Below are 6,747 nucleotides of genomic sequence, written 5' to 3'. Positions count from 1 at the left end.
TTTAAAGATTGGCACCTGAGCTAACGTTTGTTGCCAATCTTTTTCTTCTTCTTCTTCTTCTCCCTAAAGCCCCCTAGTACACAGTCATATATTCTAGTTGTAGATCCTTCTGACTGTGCCATAGAAGGATGTATTATCAAATGTTGTTGACTTACTTTCTTGGATGTGGAGGAAATTTCCTTGATGAACAAATCTGCACCTTGAGCTCTTCTCCCTGGAAAAATTTATTTTGTCTTGTAACTTTCAAGGCTGCCTCAAATGGGATATTGGGGAGATTCTCCCCTAGACAGTTGTAACACCTTTGTAGATCCAAATAATTCCTGATAGGTGTAGATACTTATGCCTGAGGATAAGCAATCTACAGATTCAATGCAATCCCTATCAAAGTTCCAATGACATTTTTCACAGAAATAGAACAAAGAGTCCTAAAACTTACATGGAGCAACTAAAGACCCCAAATAGCAAAGGAATCCAGAGGAAAAAAAACAGAGCTAGAGGTATCACACTCCCTGATTTCAAAATATACTACAAAGCTATTGTTATCAAAACAGCATGGTACTGACACAAAAACAGACACAGATCAATGGAACAGAATCAAGAGTCCAGAAATAAACCCACACATTTATGGATAGCTTATTTTTGACAACAGTGTCAAGAACATACAATGGAGAAAAAGGAAATTCTCTTCAATAAGTGGTGTTAAGAAAACTGGGGAGCCACATGCAAAAGAATGAAAGCAGACCATTATCTTACACCATACACAAAAATTAACTCAAAATCAATTAAAGACTTGAATGTAAGACCTGAAACTATTAAACTTCTAGAAGAAAACATAAGCAGTATATTCTTTGACATTGGTCTTAGCAGCATATTTTCAAGTACCATGTCTGACTGGGCAAGGGAAACAATAGAAAAAATAAACAATTGGGACTACATCAAACTAAAAAGCTTCTGCACAGCAAGGGAATCCATCAACAAAATGCGAGGACAACCTAACAATTAGGAGAAGATATTTGCAAACCATATATCTGATGAGGGGTTAATATCCAAAATACATAAAGAACTCAGACATCTCAACAACAACAAAACTAACAACCAAGTTAAAAAATGGGCAAAAGATCTGAAAAGACATGTCTCCAAAGAAGATGCACAGATGGCCAACAGGCATATGAAGAGACTTTAACATCACTAATTATCAGGGAAATGCAAATCAGAACTACAGTGGATAGCACTTCACTCTGGTCAGAATGGCTATAATTAACAATACAAGAAATAACAAGTGTTGGAGAGGATGTGGAGAAAAGGGAACTCTCATACACTGTTGGTGGGAGTGCAAACTGATGCAGCCACTGTGGAAAACAGGATGGAGATTCCTCAAACAAATAAGGATAGAACTAACATATGATCCAGCTATTCCACTGCTGGGTATTTATCCAAAGAACTTGAAAACTCAAATGTGTGAAGATATATGAACCCTTATGTTCATTGCAGCATTATTCACAATAGCCAAGACTTGGAAGCCAACCTAGATGCCTATCAAGGGATGAATGGATAAAGAAGACATGGTGTATACACACAATGGAATACTACTCAGCCATGAAAATCTATGAGTTCTTGCCATTTGTGACAACATGGAAGGACCTTTAGGGTATTATGCCAAGCAAAATAAGTCAGAGGGAGAAAGGCAAATACTGTATGATCTCACTCATAAATAGAAGAAAGAAAACAACAACAACAAAGACATAGAGACAGAGATTGGATTGGTGTTTACCAGTGGGGAAAGGTGGAGGGAGGAGGGTGAAAGGGGTTATTAGTCACATGTGTATGGTGATGGATTGTAATTAGTCTTTGGGTGGTGAACATGAGGTAATCGACACAGAAATCAAAACATAATGATGTACACCTGAAATTTATAGACTTTTATAAACCAATGTTACCACAATAAGAAAAATAGACTTTTCATCAGCATACTGCTTGGAATGAAACAACTGGGCAAAATTTGGACTGAAAAAAATTTGAACCTAAAATTCTATACATAGTCAAATAAGTAAAGAAAGCCATTTTCAGAGAAAACAATAACTGAAAATTACAGAGAATAACTGAGGAAAACAAGAATGGTCTTGTCTTCTAGTTCTGTATGAGTTTAGTTTAATATTAAGTATTTGAATAAGTTTTAGCCATATTTCAGATATATGTGCCTAATCTTATCCTTAGGCCTCTTGTCAACTGTCTACTGTGTGAGAATGTATCCGTTGATTTCTCTGCCACCAAATCAATTGTTTGGAAGCTATAGTCACCTAGTTCCTTTGACTAATACACTTATTTTCTACCTATTCCCCTGTGGTTTCCACTACCGAGATCTAGAATGATCTAGATTCTAAATTTACCTGAAGCCTTGTGTCTCTGGCCCTTTCCATATTTCAAAAGCCCATGAAAACACCACTGGTCTGCCAGACTTGAGTCATGGCCTCTCCCAATCTAGTTCATTCAAATACCACTTAGACCTTGGTTAGGGCAGATTAAAACTTTTAGAAACACACAAGTTTACATGCTCTTTTAGAGTTTTGGGCTACAATGTGCCAATAATAAATCAGAAGAAATAAGAGTCATTTAGCCTCTTTAAATTTAAATCTCAGTCCGGCAATTTCCTAGTTGTGTGACCCAGGACAAGTTTGACTAAACATGCTTAAACCTGTTTTTATAAAATGAGGAAAATACCATTTTTACCCCGGGGTTATTGTGCAAAACAAAAGACATAATATATTTAAGAGGCCAAACAATAGCAGGCTGTCAATAAATGTGAATTTTCTTCACTTCCTCCCTCTTATCAGCAAAGCAAATTATACAGGTACAGAAATGTAAATTTATTTAACCTTGAAAAATAACTTGAGAAATAAAAATAAAAATTTATTTTTCCAGTCCACAAATAAAGTTAAAAATGAGTTGAATGCACAAGATGATTTTTTTTTTTAAAGATTGGCCCCTGAGCTAACAACTGTTGCCAATCTTCTTGGATTTTTTTTTTCTGCTTTTTCTCCCCAAATCCCCCCAGTACATTGTTGTATATTTTAGTTGTGGATCCTTCTAGTTGTGGCATGTAGGATGTCGCCTCAGTGTGGCCTGACGAGTGGTGCCATGTCCTCGCCTAGGATCCGAACCAGCCAAACCCCAGTGCACGAACTTAACCTCTCGGCCCCGGGGCTGACCCCACGAGATGATATTTTAATATACCCATGTTGCCATCTGTGAATGCCTGTTTAAAATCTAATTATCAAACGTTTGAGTATGTAATATATATAAAACACTCCCAATGTAGTTATAAAATATATTTGTTTAACTAAAGTATGTAACCGGAAAACTTGTTTGTTAATTTACAGTGAGAAATTCTGTCAATCTAGTTAAGTAGGGGGTATTTTTCAGTTTGGCTTGACCAGCACATTCGCTTCTGGTAGGCAAATCTACTGGGAAAATCAAATTATCAGAATATTCTCTAGTGAACATGAAATCAGAACAATAGGTAGTAGTTTTGTGATTCCCATGTACCTGGCACAATGGATATCTACCTACTGGGTTATCCAAAAACTAGAGGGGGTCTCTCACCTTCTCTCCAGCAAGATGTTGTTTCTTACTACTGGTGGTAGGCTTTGGGTCTCTGCTTGTTTCTGCTTCTGTGGCTGAATTATTCTTTCTACAAATTTGCTTTGCCTTCAGTAAAGTTTGCTGGACTATGTAGTAGAGAGTGAACTTTAAATTTTGAAACAGGAGATGCTTTCGATGAGAGGGTGGCATACAGCTTTTCTGCATTCTGATGTGGAAATTGGGTGGGCCCTTTTACACTTGTATACAAGCAGCTCTCCATTATTCTTGAGGAGAGTCCTGAATGTAGGGAAGTAGCCCTCAAGCAGAGGCCTGACATTGGGCTTAAGTGTTCTGCTTAGTAGTATAAATTTGGTTTACTAGCAAGACTGCCTCCCTAGAGCTGAAGACAGTTTCTTTTAAATCTGGGTTCAGTCTGTTCTCTACCTGAAAATTACTATTTTATTCTTGGAAGTTGTGTTTATAATTTTGTTGGAGAATTTGCTCCCAGAAGGATAGGAGATGAAATTGTATTATGTGTGCAGTCACAACTTTTCTTTGCCTCATCTTGAATGCAAAATTGAATGCAAATTGTATTGAATTTGGTGCATGACATCTAGACTATAATGTAAGCCTTTCACATAGAGTATTGTTTGAGATGGAATTGGGAAAACCATTATGAGCGTTTTGAGTGGTTGGTGGAGCCAGACCCCATTAGTGAAAAGGATGAGGGTTTTCCCCTGATAAGAATGGAATTCTCACCCCCATGCACTGTGTGTGTGTGTGTGTGTGTGTGTGTGTGTTGGCACATGCCACGTGCAAGCCTGATGGTTGCTATGCAGGGACTTAGAAGTGTAGTTGAACTACGGGTTCTCAGAGGAGCTACCTGTAAAGGCAGCTATTAGTCAATGATTATAAACTAGTGCCCCCACAGTCCCATCGAGGCCCACAGAAATGTTTGGTTTGGCCATGGAGGTGTCATCTAGGAATAAAAAAAAGAGTCAAATGCCAGTGTTGAAAAGCAGGGTTTCATTTAAAAATATGAGTTTCAGACCTCTCTTGCAAAATCAGATGTGGCAAAACTAAGTCTTTGTTCCCACAGGCCAACAATCGGTTAGCTCTAAATAACAGCTTCTCCCTTTAAATGCTAGCCAGTTCACCACCACTCTCACACTGCCTGTTATTTCCTGACATGAAAGCCAAATGTCATGGCCACTTTTCTCATACCTTACAGCCTTTGCACACTTCCATTACCGGTCAGACTTCTCTTGACATTTGAGTTTGTAAGTCTTGCTCCTCCCAAGCCTTGCCAAAGTCCTAGCAGGGTCTCAACCATCTTATAGAGAATTACGAGAACAGTGCCCCTCCTCACCTCCTACTGCCCCCCAGGAGCTAGTATCCTAAAAGGCAGGATCCTGGAAACTCTCCAAATAGTTGGTAAACAAACAGGTGCTAATATCTGGTAAGCAGATAGACAGAGTCTTTTCCCATAATTATCTAAACACAAAAATGAAATGTAACGTCAGTTTGTAGTGCCAGGCTGATAAAGCTGGAGACATATGTGTTACACAAGTTCTGGAGGGATCACCTCATGGTAACTCCTCACATTTACCTACAACCACTTTCTCACTAGTTTTTCACTCGGTCTTACCCAGCATGTGAAGGCATGTTGCCAGGCTTTGGCTTTAAATAGAGCAGGAATACGCAATTTTCCTTTGGAAGTAGCAAATAGGAAAAAAATAATAATAATAATGACATGTTTTTTAATGGCTAAAGAGTGTCACTGATTTAGATGTGGGTCATACCTTCTCATAGAAAGCACATCTTAAAAGTTATACTTTCCTCTATTGTCATGAATGTTTAATCCATATGAATATTTTGCACATATGTATAATAGAATTTGCGTAGAAGAGAATTCTTTGTTTTAAAAAATTGACATTACAGCTCTGCCTCAATTGACAATGGATTACATCCTGATAAACTGATTGTAAGTTGAAAATATTTTAAGTCCAAAGTGCATTTAATGCACCTAACATACTGAACATCATACCTTAGCCTAGCCTACCTTAACCATGCTCAGAACACTTACATTAGCCTACCATTGCATAAAATGATCTAACACAAAGCCTATTTATAATAAAGTGTTGAATATATTGATCAGTGTAATGAAAGAGACAAACAGAATGGTTTTTTGGGTACAGAATGGTTGTAAGTGTGTTCGTTGTTTTCCCTCGTGATCACAAGGCTGCCTGGGAGCTGCAACTCACTGACACTACTCACAAGAGGGTTTCTACCACATATCGTCAGCCAGGGAAAAGATAAAAATGCAAAATTCGAAGTATGGTTTCTACTGAATGTATATCGCCTTCACAACATTGTAAAGTAAAAAATCGTAAGTCGAATCATTGTAAATCAGAGACCACCTGTATATAAGTTGTGCTGTTGTATTTGCACTTGAAAGAATCTACTGCACTGCAGTAGAAGACACAGTAAGCTATTGGTTCCTTCACATATTCATGCAATAAACATTTATTTCTAACTTCTCAATGTGAGGGCGTCACACTATGGTCTTGTGCCTTAACTCAATCTAGAATATGTGATACACATATCCCAAAAATTTACATGCAAGTACGTGTATAGTATACAGATTTATCTATCTATCTTTCTATTGCGATATAGATAGAGAATGTATATTCTTCTTAGTCAGGACTAGAATGTTTTGTAACTGCATACCCTTGATCTGAGATTATCTTAGAAATTACTTGAAGGAAAGGAAAGAGGAAAGATGGGGAGAAAGAAGTGAGAAGGAAAAGGAAGAATAAGACCAGGGGCAGGAAACATTAATCCAATGATATTTTGAAACGATTCCTTTCTGTTTTAATTTTCATTACAGTCTAGGTTGTTTTTTATTTAACAAATTGATCTGCATTCTAATTTTTTCTTTTTCCTTTTCATATTCTCAAATTTTTCCAATTAGCATGTATAATTTTAGAGAGTATTCAAAAAAAAAAAAATAGTGGAAAAGCTGAAGAAAGAGAAAACAAGATGACTTTGAGGTTATCAGTTATCACCAGAGCTCATTTAAGCCCTTATGTAGCTCTGGCCTGGAAGGGGTACCCACTTTGGCAAACTGTAGTCTGCTGAGCTTGGCAGCTGAAGTATGGGTTGCTG

Source organism: Equus przewalskii, chromosome 3 (genome assembly GCF_037783145.1).
Source record: "Equus przewalskii isolate Varuska chromosome 3, EquPr2, whole genome shotgun sequence".
Lineage (NCBI taxonomy): Eukaryota > Metazoa > Chordata > Mammalia > Perissodactyla > Equidae > Equus > Equus przewalskii.
The sequence above is the reverse complement of the archived record's forward strand: the minus strand, read 5'-3'. Positions refer to the sequence as shown.